General features: G+C 39.8%; 1 protein-coding gene across 2 annotated transcripts in view; it reads left to right on the forward strand.

The window, feature by feature from the left end:
• The window catches only part of LOC124795301, a 558,174-nt gene that overhangs the window by 198,374 nt on the left and 342,168 nt on the right, over window positions 1-17,632 (forward strand). For both annotated transcript variants that reach the window (XM_047259263.1, XM_047259265.1), the window contains exon 2: window positions 1,096-1,129. The gene's annotated coding sequence lies outside the window, so the exon portion shown is untranslated. The remainder of the gene's footprint in view (window positions 1-1,095; window positions 1,130-17,632) is intronic.

Raw genomic sequence — 17,632 nt, forward strand, 5'->3', positions numbered from 1 at the left:
TCGATCATCCCTGGCTGAATTGCAAGCATATAGGTTTCGTTGAATTTTATTTCTTTGCTGCAATCTTCGCGATGTTCGGCCACAGCAGATTTGTTGTGCTGCTCCAGACGATAACAGAGCTCGCTCTCCTGCATGCGCATTGCTACCGGGCTGCCACTGAAATATTAAAACGTCTTAACAACGGTAAGATAGTCTTAGGTTTGCACCATACTGGCTGCCAGCCGTAAGAGCTTAAAAGGCTGCACATACAACTCGAGATGCGAGTAACTGCCGCCCGACGACGACGTATGTCCAGCATAACGCAAAGAAGAGTCCACAACCCATTCGATGATGACTACCAGTCATGGCACACATCGCAAGGTGTAATAGACAACCGCACATCCCCACAGGAAACCAATTACTATAAGGTTTTCCACTCCTTCCGACACAAGAAACCAATAATGGCAACGTTTTTAAAATGTTTACGTAATGCCATGCACATTAAAGAAGTTATGTCAAAATAGAAGTATCTTGGACAACGAAATTGCACCAGTAGACCCAGAAGAAGGGCATTGGTTTCATCCGATTGTTGTTTACAATGTGGAAGGTTCAAATGGCCCTCAGCATTATGAGACTTAACATCTGAGGTCAGCAGTCCCCTAGAACTTAGAACTACTTAAACCTAACTAACCTAAGGACATCAGACACATCCATGCCCGAGGCAGGATTCGAACCTGCGACCGTAGTGGTCGCTCGGGGGATTCCAGACTGAAGCGCCTAGAACCGCTCGGCCACACCGGCCGGCAATTTGGAAGGGTACCATACCTTGGAACAACTGTGTTAACTGGAAGATACTTTTATTACTAGTGTTGTATTTTCGAATACTAACTTTGCAAGGTTGCTGGCAATGTATTCAGTTAGCTTGCGGATCTGCTGCCAGTACTCTATTTTTGTGTGTGTGTGTGTGTGTGTGTGTGTGTGTGTTTTAGATGTGTCCTATAATCCTGTTATATGTGAACTCAACTTACAAGAATGTGCAAAGTGAGCTAGTTTTCATACAGAAACAAAACATGTTATCCGCATTGATAATAATGTCAGACTTCTTTTTCTTCACAGGTGTCAGTTCTTGGGACCAGCACACAAGTAGCACGTAAGTGAACGCCTGTTTATTTTTCATCATTACTTAAAAATTTATCACAGCTGTCTCTGTTTAAATATATTACATTTTTATGGTCTATAGAAAAATCTGCGAGAGGGAAGTCTTCTGTACGAAGTCGCTGCAGCAACTAGCGCATTATTTTACAGCTGTTATTAATGTACTGTCATATTATTCCTTTAGGAGGGGGGTCATGGAATGTAGGGCTTGCCTCAGGATTCTGTTCTAGCACCGTTGCTTTTCTTATAATCAGCGACCTGCTTCAGTTGTGTTTCTCTTTGTAGTGTTATTGTGAAAGACATGGAACGTAATGTAACTGACTGATTCCAACAAAATATTTCTGACGTGCTCGCAACGCGCATTAAGTCGGTGAATGACGTAGTCTACACTGATGAGCCGAAACATTATGACCATCTGCCTGCTAACTTGTTTGTTCGTCTTTGGAGCGAAATACATCACTAATTCCGTTTATCAGGGATCCAACAGTTTGTTGATACGTTTGTGAAAGTACATATAAATAAAGTACATTTACAAAATTAAATCTATTTTACTACTGACAAATATTAACAACGCTAATGTACAACGCACCCTTCAGCAGTTTTGCTTGTAGTTTACAAACGTCTTACAGAAGCATTTGCCATATTTTGTCTGTTAAAGTATAGCAGGCGAACTCCTTAATCGTTTGGGCTGTACTAAGGCGTTAAGGAAGAGGCTATCCACGGCAGCATACAAACACTAACGTATGAACAGCAGTTCAACAGAGCTACAGTAAGAGACCCCGGGACTCGTCTGGAGCAGTTCTAGTTTCTACAATCGAAAGAAATGTGTAGCTATCAGCTCTCTGAAGTAATAAAATTCTACATTTCATACGGCTATTTTAACTTTGGCACCTTGTATTCAGTAATTTTTCACTCGATCTGTATACAAAGCTGCGGCTATTTATGCGGATTAAAGAAATGTAGACTAAACGTCCTACGTCGGTAACTTCAGAGTGTGGAAACGAAATGCTGCTTTCATTGAGTTCATACATGGTCCATCACGGTCTTGTTCAAACCTTATTCAGCTATCGTTTCAGATGATGCACTTACGTACTGGTAATGAGTGACTACATTATTTATGAAATGTCCTGCAAAGTAATAAGATCAAATTGTAGACGCAATCACAAACTATTTAACCCCTCCCCCCCATTTATTTAAAGTCTCACAATCATTAGAAGGGAATAAAATATATAACATATCTGTATAATGAGCAACGTTTCTAAGTAGAGGTGTAAATCATAGACCCTATTGCTTCTTAGCTATCATGAAATAGTGATTTTCGATCTCTTAGATTCCATCGAAGTTTTGCTTCAACTAATGACATGACAAGAAACTGTCAGTTCTGTGCTATACGGCATTAATTAGTGTTTAGAATACAGCCTGCTCTGAATATATTCACTTCTGATGATATACCTGATCGATATCAGGCACTGGTTTCTCAACTTGATGTAGTCGTTTTTCAGTCCCATTCCCCCAGGTCTTACACTGTTATGGAACAGTTGGACCTGCCAGTTTTTTGTACTGTTTTATGTCTTATCTTTGCAGATTGTGTTGTTTGGTAAATTAGTATCTGTACATACATAGTTTTTGCCTTTATAGTTACTGCAGTTATATGAAACATCGCAAACTAGAAACCAGTAGAGGACTCGTCCAGCATGTGTTTGTGTGTGTGTCAAGGAATCCACGTATCCACTCTTCCCCGAAGAGGACGATGAATTTGCTGATGAAATCTTCTCGGGCTTCCATCCGGGTAGCTGCGTCAAAAATCCACGACGTATCGATGAGTGTCATTCTCATCATCTTTGCCAGAAAACGCAGCTACGCGGATGGAAGCCCGAGAAGATTTCATTAACAGTATACACCGGGAAAGCCTACATTCACAGATTAATTTGCTTTTTGGTGTAGTTTTAACGCTCTTAATCCCACTTTTAATCAACAGAATATTCCGAAAGTAATATGTATGTGGTGCAACGAATTTAAAAAAAAATAAGTGTGGAGAAAAAAGCTATGTAACCCGATCGGCATTGTCGTTGTCGATGGCTTATATGTAACGCGAAGGCGTAGCAGAAGTAAGCCTTTGAGCCGCAGACGTTGCATCTCGTGACCTGATGTTACGAGGATCGTATAACATCAACACGACACTCACTACCTTCCCTCGAGACATTACCAACGTGCCTTAGCCAACGTTGTCTATCAACATTAACTAGCGTTCGATAGCTGTAGAGATTTGAGAAAAGGACCTGCTATCTCTTTCGTTTACATCCATCCTGCTTCATTGCCGGATTGTGCGCGTAAAAAGGATTCCCTGTACTCGCACATACATGGGCCAAATTCTCTGAATTTACCATCGAGATCTTTGCGACATATACATGTGAAATAATTAATCTGACATCCCTCATAGTCAATAAGAAAAAAGTCTTGAATCGCATGGTGCTTCCCAGAATTTCCGTTTAAGTCTAAATTTGTAGTGCAGGCCGATCACGTTTAACGTTGCCTACTTTAGCGGATATTTCATGTGCATGCTCTAAGAAGCAAAAGAGTAATATGAAGAAGTTGATATGCCCACTGGGTGACAGTGTCCACGAGCACGACATGTGAAAGGCTTTTGCGCAAAGAGAGCTGTGGTGCATCCTTCATGCTTGTTTACAATGACTGGAAAACATAACATTCCGTTTTTTAAAATTGGATTTCAGGAAGTGCCCATTCAGCCAAGTCAAGAATAGAACGTCAGTTATGATTATACGAACATAAGGGTAATAATAAACCCAGTCTCTGAGTGGAAAAAATATCCGACCCGGCCGGGAAGCGAACCCGGGCCCCTTCGCTTGTCAATCCACCACATTGATCGCGCACCTACCGAGACGGACAAAAAAAAAGAAAAAAAAGGCATATGAACTTGGACCATGAGCAATGATGCTAAATATGTCACAGACCAGTTTTCTCTAGAAGATGTTTTCGCACAGTCGCCGATCTGAAGAGAAAAAGCTACACACCACCACAAAACCTACATCATTTCTAGACAGTCACGTTTGTTTAGGGAACTTTACTTTTGGGCACGAAATTATGACTGCTCAGATGCACGATGATGCCATCTTTGGTAACTAGGCGAAGGAGAGGAAAAATAATTTCCCAACACGATAATGCCCATCGAAAAGTCAGTGTCTAGTCGCTCACGGAAAAAATATCTAAAGAAGGAGAATTTTATAAAGCTTCTACCTATATATCTGTAGAGAGCGTGAAAAAATTACTGGACTGGAGAATGGCTGGTCTGATACCACGTACCCCTTTGACGAACACCAGCGAAATGGCAAATACCTTTCCAGATAGACCGTTTCTAAAAATTAACTTTTTGTTGATTTACAGAAATTTTTGCTCTGCGTCACCAATGAGCATTTCGAAATTCATACTTGCACCAATGATTACACAAACCGGTTTTGTTTCTGAGTTGGGTAGCCTTCCGTGTAAAACAAACCATGTCGTATTTAAATTTTTTCCAGATTTAATTCTTTTGTTGCTATTAAACATGTATGCTTTATTAAACTTGTTGCAGAGCAGCGGTAAAACACGAAGAGATAAATCAGCGGTTTTGTAAGTTTAAGGAGAACTATAGCGTCCACTATAGTCTACCAGGCATCAATTAAGAAAGTCTCGAGCATATCCAACAGTGATGTATTCCAACAACAATGAAATATCACCCACCATAATTTGAAATTTGGAATTCTGAAATCGACTAACCACGACATTAAACGAAAGAAAATGCTATCACTCTCGTAAACAAAGCATACACGTCATAAACTCACAGTGTCTTCCCGTCGTGGAAGATGGACGCTGTTAAGAAGCAAGATTTTCACAGATGACAGTTTTTCTTCTGAGGGTATCCACATCCCGATGTAAGTGTTGTTTGTAGGTTTCTCTGCTATTGTCCAAAAGTACCAACTCGGTGGCAAGCTACACTCTCACTGTAGAGTCCAGTTCTCCTCGTAGAAGAAACTGCTATGAGTGCTAGCAGCGTATGTTTATGTCCATTCTTACAGACCCGGGAACTATACTGCATGCTCATTTCCCGGCAGAATGACAAATCACCGTTTCCGACTGGGAAGTATGAAAAAAAAACTTCGCAACTGTGGATGAATAGGCCATGTCACAGTGTGTGGACATTTCGAAGTCCATATCTCGTACTACTGAACCCTGGTCTGCGTTGAGGATTCTGCATAATTCTGTTAAGCTGATGCAGCAAACTGCTGCAAAGACCGCTGCTCAGTAGTACTACTCCAGAAATCTGAAACATCATTTCTCCAGAGTAAGCTAGCTTTAGGGCAAATAGAAGCTACACAGGCCAAGTGCACACGTAGAGGCAGGACTCCAAAAACAAGAAAAAAAAACTTAAGTAGTTTGTGTAGATTTGCATCTACATCGCTAATCCACAAGCTACCGTAAGCTGCGTGGCGGAGGGTACTTGTTCCACTAGCAAACAGAGCTATGGAAAAATGACTGTCTGTACTCCTCTACATAAGCCCTAATTTCTCGTCTCTTACATTCGTGGTCCTTGCGCGCGACGTATGTTGGCGGCAGCAGAATCATTCGGCAGTCAGCTTAAAATTCTGGTTCTATAAATTTTCTCAATTTTTTCGAAAAGAACACCGCTTTCCCTCCAGCGATCCCTATTTGAGTTCTCGAAGTATCTCCTCACAAATTACATTTTGTTCGAACCTACGGGTAACAAAGCCCGCAGGCCACCTCTGAATTGCTTCGATGTCTTCTTTCAATCCGACCTGGAACGGATCCCAAACACTCGAACAGTACTCAAGAATAGGTTTACACCAGCGTCCTATGTGCGGTCTCCTTTACAGATGAACCACTCATTCCTAAAATTGTCCCAGTAAACAGAAGTCGATCATTTGCCTCCCGTACCACAGTTTTCAAATGCTCGTTCCACCCCATATCGCTTTGCAACGTTACTCCCAGGTATTTAAACGACTTGACTGTGTCGAGCAGAATACTGCTAACACTGTATCCGAACATTACAGGTTTGTTCTTCCTACTCATCCGCATTAATTTACATTTTCCGACATTTAGGGCTAGGTGCCATTCATCACACCAACTGAAAATTTTGTCTAAGTCGTATCTTCCTATAGTTACTCATCTTCGACACCTTACCGTACACCACGGCATCACCAACAAAATAAGTGTCTCTGATGAACACTCGACGCCGAGGACAACATACTTAGAGCCACTCGCTTATCAGTGAAGTTATTCCATATGCTCGTACCTTCGTTAACAGCCTAAAATGGGGCCCCGTGTTAAAAGCTTTCCAGAAATATGGAATCTGCCTGTCACCCTTCATCCATAGTTCTTAATACACCATTGATAAACGGGAAAGCTGAATTTCGCACGATCGATGCTTTCTAAAACCATGGTGATTCGTGGACATATGCTTCTTAACCTCAAGAAAGTTTATTAAATTCGAACTGAGAATGTGTTAAAGGATTCTGCAGCAAACAGAAGTTAGGGATATTGTTCTGTGATTTCGCGGGTCCGTTCTTTTACCTTTCTTATGTACTGGAGTCACCTGAACCTTTTTCCAGTCGCTTGGGTCTTTATACTGTGCGAGAGATTCGCGATAAATGCAAGTTAGGTAAGGTGACCAATGCCGTAGAGTACTCTTTGTAAAATCGGACTGGTATTCCATCCGGACCTGGTGATTTACTTGTTTTCAAATCGTTAAGTTGCTTCTCTACACCAGGTATGCTTATTTCTATGTCGTCCGTGCGGGAGTCTGTCAGTCAAATGACGGTATGTTTGTATGGTTCTCCTGCGTGAACGATTTCTTGAGCGTGAAATGTAAAACTTCGGCTTTCGTTTTGCTATCTTTAACTGCCACACCAGACTGGTCAACAAGGGATCGAATGGAAGCCTTAGACCCGCTTAGCGATTTTTACATACGACCAGAATTTTATCGGGTTCTCAGCCATATCTTTTGCTAAGGTGTGACGTTGGTAGTTTTTGCATGCTTCGCGCATAGATCTTTTCACAGACGCACGAATCTCTACTACCCTTCGTTTGTCATTTGTGCTAGTTATGACACAGTTTGGAAAGAGAGCCTCCTACACGCTGCACAATACTGAAGCTAACCGGTACCACGCTGACAGACAAATCCTTTCGCATTGTACAGCGCAACATTACAAGTAAACAGAGACAGTTGAAAAATGGACTACAGCACGGGTCTGTTCTGGCTTCCATTTTATTCATTCTTTATATCTCAGATCTGCCTAACACTCTAATTTCGAGTCGTTCTAGAAAGTTTCAAATTAGCGTACACTCCGCTGCAGAGTGAAAATTCGTTCTGGTACGTTTTGTGTGGTTTCATCATTACATGTGTTGTAATACTATATGTACACTTCGCTAAATAAATAAATAAATATACTTGTTTTATGATAGTCTGTAAGTTAGATCATTTACGCCAAACGACAGTGAAGTGTTATCCTCGTCACGCTCGAAATGATCAAGCAAATGAAGAAAGGAAATTGGATATCGTCTACGTTTGTTCACAGTGCCAGATATGCCCAAGCGAAATTGATTAACAAGTGCTCAATAATGAATGTGTATGTCACCATTTCGCGTACAAAAATAAACAATCTCACTCAATATGTATTGTAAGAAGTTGTTACTGCGACAAATGTCATTTTTCGTGAACGCTGATTAGTGGTAACAGATACTAGCCCACCCAATCCAAGCGCTTATTATGTAGTACTCTGTTTCATTCAGAATGTGTCACTATTCAGAATAATCATATTCCTTGTTGCAGTTCGTCTCCGATCTTTTGTTTCTATTTTCCTTGAATTTTTGAGTGGCACTATCATTTTTAAATAGCAGTATTTTGTCTTTGGATCCGTCAATAGAGCGTTCGTCTGGGTAATTATTTAAACGGGAGGCACGATAATTACTTGTTACCTGTTACGTAAATTTATTCGAATTAGTTTTGCAACTAGCATGTAGTGTTTACTGAGGTCGTTTCTGCTTTGATGACCCACTGCACTAACAGAGGTTACACCAGTATCTGTCAAGCTGCGGTCCGCGGCATGCATAAAATACTCGTGCGTTCCGTAGTATTTTGTAATAATATGCCGAATTCGGAAACGTCACGTAACGTTAAGAGCATCTTAAGAGTGTAATTTTCCTGCTCAATAACGACCAAAAATACTTAGAGACAATAATATTTTAATTTTAACTGAAGCTTTTGTCAGGCGCGTGCGTGGAAACTGAGAGGTCACTGGGTCGAATCCCAGTCGGACCACGGAATTTTCAGTCTGCGTTTTAACTTCGCCCTCATCTCTAAGTGATGTGAGGAGTCGCCAGAAACGACGTGTGGTTCCGATTCCACGTTGAACGAACTATAGGTCCCGTTTTCGCGGTTGGATAAGTAGGGTAGGTTAGGTACACACAAGTCACCGAAGGGGCCTGCACCATGACATTGAGCAGCACGAAATTGTTGTTATTACTGAAGCTTTTGAAGGATAACAACTTATGTAGCTACTTTTGGTTATACGTGACTCCTTCGTCGACTCAAAAATGTACAGGAGGAATTGCAGTTTGCGCGTAAAATGTTGGCCGGTCACCTCAGAGGCGAAGCTGGATGCGGCGGCATGAACAAGACATTCCTTTGCTGCACAAACATGAGAATATGGAAGCAGTTTTTAAAACGCCAGCTTGATTACTGCGCGAGGTCACTTCCTCTTCCTTCAGCGATCCTTGACCGACTTCAGTTAACGCACGTCCTCGGAAAACGGTTGCGGACGCGCGCGTCCACACACACACACACACACACACACACACCTGTCGCTCACTTTTTGACACTATGTTCTCGAAAGTCATAAGTCTTGCACTGTCAAAGCTTTTGTCACAACTTGGTTACACTAACCATAGCCTGTCAGTTCACTGGAAATTTTCTAAACATAGCATAATCTTTCTGCTCGTACAGTGTGCAGTAACGTGACCTGTTCTCATGCGAAACAGAAGAAACAGCCAAGTATTTTGCCTATTGAGTATTCTGAGATAAAGTTGTAGCGTTTCAATCAAACAATACGTCAAATATGATACTTAACGAGATCGTAAATTACGCCTCTGGTCTCGCAGTGTATGCTTGCTATTTGCTACACCTTGGACTACAGATAACATAGACTGCGCATGAGGTCATTTTACTGAAACCAACATCTAAGTCACGTGACTCGGGACACAAAGCCGAGTATGTTATTGCGCATTTATAGTGCACTATTTATGACATTTTTATTACAAATAAAATGTTTTGCGTTTCACTAGATGCAGAAGTAAAGACCTTCACGTATGCTTGGATAAGTTTTGTTTTGTATCCTACAGATTAAGTAAAGTGGCAAATATCTCAGTTGTGTAAATGAATTACTTTAAAATATTTGCAGAGGTATTTCCATAAGTTGAAAGTTAGGATGGATGTTGGTCGTTGGATGTAAAACTTGTTGAATGACTAAGATTTTAAGACGACATACCGTTAATATCTAGTTTACTACACCAGCATAATCAATGTTTTGTAATATATTACGCTTCCTATCTTGTTATGATTCCGGTATCTGTACTGGATTAAATAAAAAGCAGGAAACGTATGTGCTTATTTTACTTAAATACCCTATATTGTACACAAAACGAATTTTCTTTCTTACAAAATATTACTACAACATTTCACACATATTCTTGTGGAATCTTTACAAAACTAATGCTGCGTTCGAAATTGTTATTTTGTCTTCCAGTCCTGTGGAAGCGGTGAACTACAAGAATTCACAGTGGAAAAAAAAAGAAAAGAAACAAGTATTCACTAAATTCTGTCGCTTGTTAAAATAATTATCAATATGTTTCAACTTGAGCACATGTAGAAAAGATAAGCACTACCTCATTATCAGGAATTTCGGAGAAACTATGTTAACTGCACTACTAAATGTGTAATAGTAGTACTGTCAAAATCAATGCTTGATTTCAGCTATGAATGTGAGAAACTGCAACTGTCAGCTCCACTTCACACAGGACGTAATGACAGACACTCGGCCTTCTGCTCCGAGTCACGTGACTTAGATGTTAGTTTCAAGCGTTAACACGGCAAAGATAGGGACATGCGTAGTCTGTGTTACGTATGGTCTATGGCTACATCACAGACGCAGCGTGGGTAATTTGAATCGGATATACTTTTGCTCGCTGACTTCGATCTCGCAGAGGAAGACTTTTTAAGGGTCGCACAAACACGAGCGACGGATCGCAGCAATCCGTCGAACGCAATATCGCCTGGCATCGGTCGCACGCTAACACACCACACACGAGCGACTTGCCAAGCAATTTCAATCAGTATTATGAACGTCACTGTATCGAGAAGTTCTGCCGTGGATAATGAACTGCTGTGTTTAGCGGCAGTTCAGTTGATCTCCGTATACCATGAATTACTTGCGAAACATAAATTTAAAATAATGGAGAATTATAATTTATTTTGAAGCGCTGTTGTTGGAAAGTTAGTTACTTTATGGAATATATTACATTTTTCACTAACGCCAGAGGGGTTGTGTACATCTTTCCAATATGCCAGTACAATTTATTTTACGGTTATTAGTTCTCGATTCCTTTTTATTAGTTACTCTTACAATTTAACTGCAAGTATTTACTCAATTTGTTCGCTGTGTCTTTAAAGATGATGATGTCAATAGCAGCACTACTGACTACCGTAACTCTTGTTATAGATTGTATGGAAGAGTGTTAGTTTGTATGCGATGACAAGGGATTTGAGTGCAACTTTGTAATACATTTGCCCTGAGCAATTAAATTAAAATGTCCTCTTAACATTACAGTAGGTACATATGTCACTCTGTTTAAAAGTTAAAACTTTAATAATGCATATAATTATTTCATAAATGAACTTCCCATCAATTCTGCTTCTGAAGCACAGGCTTCAAAATTCTAATCATCGCAAAATCGGAGTGTGTATTTTGTGTTACTTTTGAATATAAATGGAAACTGGCTTTCACTTAAATTCTCAGAGTAGTCCGTGGTTCCTGGATAACTTCAAAATCTAACGTAAATTTCTTGCCCAGTGTGGGCAAAGCGAAACGAGAAAAAACTGAACAACCGTGCTTAACAAGTAGGGAAACGAGTCGCCGCCAAGTTGCCACACGTCTCTGCTAACCAGCCAGGCAGCCATATTGCGTGCACGAATTGCATGCGATCAAAATGGTTCAAATGGCACTAACCACTATGGGACTTAACATCTGAGGTCATCAGTCCCCTAGACTTAGAACTACTTAAACCTAACTAACCTAAGGACATTACACACAGCCATGCCCGAGGTCGCATTCGAACCTGCGACCGTAGCAGCAGCGCGGTTCTGGACTGAAGCGCCTAGAACCGCACGCCCACAGCAGCCGGCTGCATGCGATCCATCAGATTGCCTGTATCCATAACATTAGGGCCTATTGCTAATGGCCATTTATCTTCGTGTAATATTTTCCATTAGTTTCACTGAAGGCGTAGAGCAGTTGCGTAAAGAAAGAACCTCATTCCAATATGAATCACTCTCTAAATAAGGCTTAAGAATTACTATTCAATAACTTTCATTTCTGTATTACGATTTTTTTGCCCCTTATTTTGTCAAAAATAAAATTTTGCGATTCCAATACATTACATACTCAAACAATAGAAACAGTTAGCAATGTTAGCCTGCATAAGTTCAGAGCTTACACTTTGGTATACATAAACATGCTAGTGATATAACAGCGATAACCTCTGGCGAGTAATAGGCGGACCACTACTGACAACATAGGCTAATGCAGTTATTTACATGTTCCATAGATCATTTGAACGATTCTTTTATCGAAACCATGTGGGACGAGTCAGTTTGCAGGATATGTACTCGTATATGAAACTGGTATCAAAATAAATGAACACATTACTTTTTAGTCTTGCTCACGCAAGTACATTTAAAAACGTGGCTTTCTTTACAGGCTGTCAGTATTTAAATACAAATTCGTCCATGTAATAGAAGAAGTTGTCCAGGATTAATAATTTTAGATTAAATTTAAAACGTGTGTAGCTACCTTTCAGACATTTTATTCGTATAATTGGACAAACGATCAAAGATGTTTGTTGTTCCATATTGATCTCCTTTCTGAGCCGTAGATAGCTTTAATAAAGGGCAAGAAAGGTCATTCTTCCCTCTAGTGTTGTAAGTATGGATCTTAGTGCTCTTTTCAAATTCTGATAGGTTATTTGTGACGAATTTGATTAGCGAATCGTGACAGCGCAGTTAAAATACCTAGCTCCTTGAAGACGTGCCTATACGACGCTTACTGCTCGATTTTGTGAAATAAATACTTTCTTTCTAAGTGGTGGATTAGCCTAGAAAATTATTCCATAAGACATTCACAGGAAGCATGCCAAATAAGTCAGGAGCTTTATTCGCTTGTTTCCAAGGTTAGCAGTCATACGAAGAGGAAATGTAGTTGAACGTAATTGTTTGAGTGTCTCAGTAATATAGTTCTTCCAGTTCAAGTTTTCATAATTATGAAGACCTAAAATTTGGAGCATTCTATTCCGTTTACTGACTTCAGCTCATGTACTACATCAGTTGTTGGTATGACTCTTTGTTACGCAGAACTGAACATAGTGTGTGTTTTCAAACTTTAGGGAGAATCCGTTTTCTGAGAACCACTTAATAATTCTTTCGAGCACATCATTAACAATCTGTTCTGTTGCTTTCAATCTAATTGGGTTTATAATAACCCTAGTATCGTCTGCAAAACGTACCATTTTTGCTTAATTCAATGTTAAGCGGAAGGTAGTTCACATATATAAGGAATAGCAGTGGATCAAAAATTGAACCCTGTTGGACTCTACATCTACATGGATACTCTGCAAATCACATTTAAGTGCCTGGCAGAGGGTTCATCGAACCACCTTCACAATTCTCTATTATTCCAATCTTGTACGGCGGCGCGCGGAAAGAACGAACACCTATATATTTCCGTACGAGCTCTGATTTCCTTTCTCCTTTCTCCTTTTGTAGGTCGGTGTCAATAAAATATTTTCGAGGAGAAAGTTGGTGATTGTACTTTCGTGGGAAGATTCCGTCGCAACGAAAAACGCCTTTCTTTTAATGATGTCCAGCCCAAATCCTGTATGATTTCAGTGACATTCTCTCCCATACTTCGCGACAACACAAAAATTGCTGCTCTTCTTTGATCTTTTTCGATGTCAGTCCTATCTGGTAAGGATTCCACACCGCGCAGCAGTATTCCAAAAGAGGACGGACAAACGTAGTGTAGGCAGTCTCCTTAGTAGATCTGTTACATTTTCTAAGTGTCCTGCCATTAAAACGCAGTCTTTGGTTAGCCTTCCCCACAAACTTCACTCCCTTTGTGATTTATCCCCAGTCACTAAAATTTTGCACCCTTCCAAACATTGAATTATTCATCACAGCTTTTGCGTTTTGTTAGTATACTTCAGATCAGCTGTGTGTAAAGCCATCAGCTCCATAAAACTTGAATTTTTCTAAGAGAATCACATGATCCACTCAATCAAAAGCCCTCGAAAGACAAAAATACCAACTTGTGATATTTTATCATTTAAGACTTGTATCATTTGATGAGTGAATGTATAAATGGCATTCTCAGTCGAGGCACCGTTCAAGAATCGAAACTGTGGTATGCTGAGTGAATTGTTTCTACATAAGTACATTACTTTCTCGAATATTTTAAAAAAGATGTCATTAAGCATATTTGACGATAATTATTTAAGCCCTCTTTTATGACAAGATTGAACAGTTGCATATTTAACATATCTGGAAAATTCCCTGTGCCAGTGATGCATTATATATATCACTAAAGGCATGACTTATTAATTTGGAACAACTTTTCAGAATTATGTCTGGAATTCCATAAACACCAAATGAGATTTTTCTTCTTTAGAATTTTTATAATTCCATTAATTTCAACGAAGGATATACGAGTTGCTTAAAGTTCCGTGGAATGACGTTTTTAATATATTCTCTTGCTTCAAGTGGACCATTTAATCCTATTTTCGCTGCTACATTTAAAAAGTAATTGTTAAAAGTACTCAAGTCTTGTGAATTATGTCACAACAGTGCCATTTAGTTTAATTACATAGTGCCTTGTACTCCGATTGGCCATCCTGTCTCCCATTTGACAATACCCCACTTATTTTTAATATTATTATCCGAATTAAGGTATAACGAACACTTTTCTGTACAACATCGAAGAATTAGTTATCCTGAGTGCGTGCTATAGAGCGTTTGAAATGAGTCCACATTATTAATCTATCATTCTATGAGTGAGTGAGTCAATTTACTGAGATGACAGACTGAATTCCAAGACGCCTGAAAACCACCAGTCAGGACGATTTTTAATTTTGATTGTTTTTGATTTTTTACTCCATATCTCATGCATTTAAAAGACCTGCCATACATAAGAAACACAATAGCATTTAATGCAAACTCTGATTTAAGTCAAACGTCTGCTCATATGTGCTTGTGTGTTAAACTAAAAGAGACGCAGGGAGACATGCAATACATCGAAAGTTAAACAGTGACAGAATAGCAGGAAAAAGAAGAGAGAACGAAAAAGGAAAAAAAAACCTTCTATTCACAGGTAACTTATCTTTCGCTCTGTAACGGAAGAATTAGAACCTATGCAATTACAGTGATCTAAATGGTTGTAGATGTATTTATCTAATTCCTTGATTTCATTTGTAAAATTCTATCTCGAGGCTGACGCAGATATTGTTTGGCAGTATTAGATATTATCAGTCTTTAAACACAGTGTATAGCTTTAATAAGCGTGGGACTGACAAATGCTGTTACTAATACTAGTACAGATACAGTCTTTTGCTGTATTTAAAATAATTGCAAAACCAAGCTTTCCATAGCCTTCATATTTTCGAACGTGCTCAGGCGGAGTAGGAAATGAGAATAAGCCCTATGAAACTAAAAAGTAACTTGACTGTGAAATAAAAACAAAACAAGAACAACAAGAACCAAAATAAAGGCAGTCTGTTCGAAGTTACACATCTGCCATTCTGTAAAATCAAACTCTGCTGCAGGGTAACATTCAACACCAAATTAGCTGGGATCCTCTTTCACACGCTGTCCACATTTCAGTAGCAGCTTTTCTGAGGTCATCCATTTTGTGAAGAGGGTCCTGCAACGAAGCACCACAAATCGTCCGAAGCGTGCTCAGTTGGATTTATGTCGGCAGGTCATACCTTACGGCCGATTGTTGCATTCTGGAGGAATGGTGTTCACGAGGTGGGTTCTTTCGTTGCACGGGTCGGACAAAAATGTGGAAACAACGCGAGAAATGGATGCTTCAATGTAAATGCAGATGCTAGCCAAGCTTTCCGGTTTACGGTCTTCTATTTGACCACGAACGGCACCTGTGCAATGTCCTCAATAAGTTGCAAATGTCAGTCTTGGACACAACAGTGTACTATGTAGTTGTGAGTGCATTATGTGGGAGATAAGTGAATTCGAAGATTTATACCGAACACAGGGAAAGCAGAGGAATAGCATCCACCAAGTCAGAACGCGGCTAAAAAGTCTCTTGAGTGACTGTGGCGGACGGTCATTGAAAAGGATTGCGACGAAAAATAAAGGGACGTCAGCGGCAAAAGTCACTGCAGAACTGAATGTCACACTCGCCATACCGTTTGTAACCGCTCTTTAGAGAGTGGTTATACACAAACGAGTATTAAATTCTGCAATACGAAATGACCTAAGAGCCAAACAACGGTAGTAGTATTTCGAAGTAATAGTTAAAATTTCGAAATAGAGTAACGCAAAGTAGAGCAAAGGGAATCCAAGGAAGACATAACAGAGCTGCGTTTTGTTTTGAATGTAATATGTAAACCAATGCGCAGCAATGTTAGGTCCTTTGAGGTTTTGTTATCAGCGGTGGCGAGTGTGTTTGCAGTCCCTCCGTTGTAGTCAGAATTCTGGGATTAGAAGCCCAATTAAACTGCATTCTTAAAACTGGATTAGACATTGGAATGGTGGAGAATAAATTATTTTGGGATAAATTCAAAGACTGAGTCAACTAGAGGTGATAGTGTGTACGAACATTGATAAGTCAACTAGAGGTGATAGTGTGTACGAACATTGATATTCAAGTGAATGGTGATTGTACATGTTAAACGGAACGCTACGATCGTATACTCAAGATTGTGAAGAGATTTATTGACAATACGGAAACTTTTATGTTGAATTAGGACTTTATTCGCTGTATGCGAATTATTAGAGAGTATTGGGACCGAGAATAGTTTAGACCTAATCACACTAGTATCTTTGCCGCTCGTTCTGAAGGTGATTCCACTAATAAACGAGAAGTGAAAAATAGTGCTCGTTAAAAGACTAAACTTGTGCTGAACAGACATTGAAAGGATTCGAACCCATAATTAATATCGAGTGGTGAGAACTGAGAAGCTTAGAGACTGTCCCAGAGACATATTTAAATTTATCGGACATTAATGAGAAAGGACAGTTTCATGGGAAAGCATATCTTTGGTGATAGCTACACGAAGGAATGTAGTACTGACTGACTGTTATCATACCGAAACAATACACACTAGGATCAACTCTCCTTTCATTGATCCCCCGGTGCCATCTATCATTAATTTAAGAACTTAGTTGTGTCAATAAAACAGAAGTATACGAGACATTGCCAGTTTTTACTAAATTCTATAATCAGCTAGTACATAGACAATAATATCTGTAAACATTCAAGGGTTATTGAAGGAAGCTGATAAACCTTTTTACAAACAGATTTAATAGGATTCAACGAACGCATACAGACTGCTAAAGTAACTAAATCAAATTACTCACGGAAACAAATTAGTAAAAATAGACTGGAACTCAATTGATATCTTACTCCAGAGTAATAAAAAATTGTCTTGGATTCGTCGTGGTTGAAAGTGTATGAATATCTGAAAAAAACGCTCGTGGTCGTGCGGTAGCGTTCTCGCTTACCACGCCCGGGTTCCCGGGTTCGATTCCCGGCGGGGTCAGGGATTTTCTCTGCCTCGTGATGGCTGGGTGTTGTGTGATGTCCTTAGGTTAGTTAGGTTTAAGAAGTTCTAAGTTCTAGTGGACTGATGACCATAGATGTTAAGTCCCATAGTGCTCAGAGCCATTTCTGAAAAAACGCGATCAACTTTCATCTGCTAGTTCACACGACTAGATTCAGAAATGGGTGTGCGGGCATACGGTCAGCATCAAAACAACTCTAAGAGAGGTTTATAAGCAAAGAACTGCAGGACGAGCTAGAATTCCAAAACTACGCACCAGGATGCAAATGCCCGTAACGGGAAAAAGGTGGTGGCGAAGCCATAAAACCTGGAATGTGGACCTATGAAAGAAAGTCACTTGGTCGGATTAGTATTGTTTCCA

This window comes from Schistocerca piceifrons, chromosome 4, assembly GCF_021461385.2.
Source record: "Schistocerca piceifrons isolate TAMUIC-IGC-003096 chromosome 4, iqSchPice1.1, whole genome shotgun sequence".
Lineage (NCBI taxonomy): Eukaryota > Metazoa > Arthropoda > Insecta > Orthoptera > Acrididae > Schistocerca > Schistocerca piceifrons.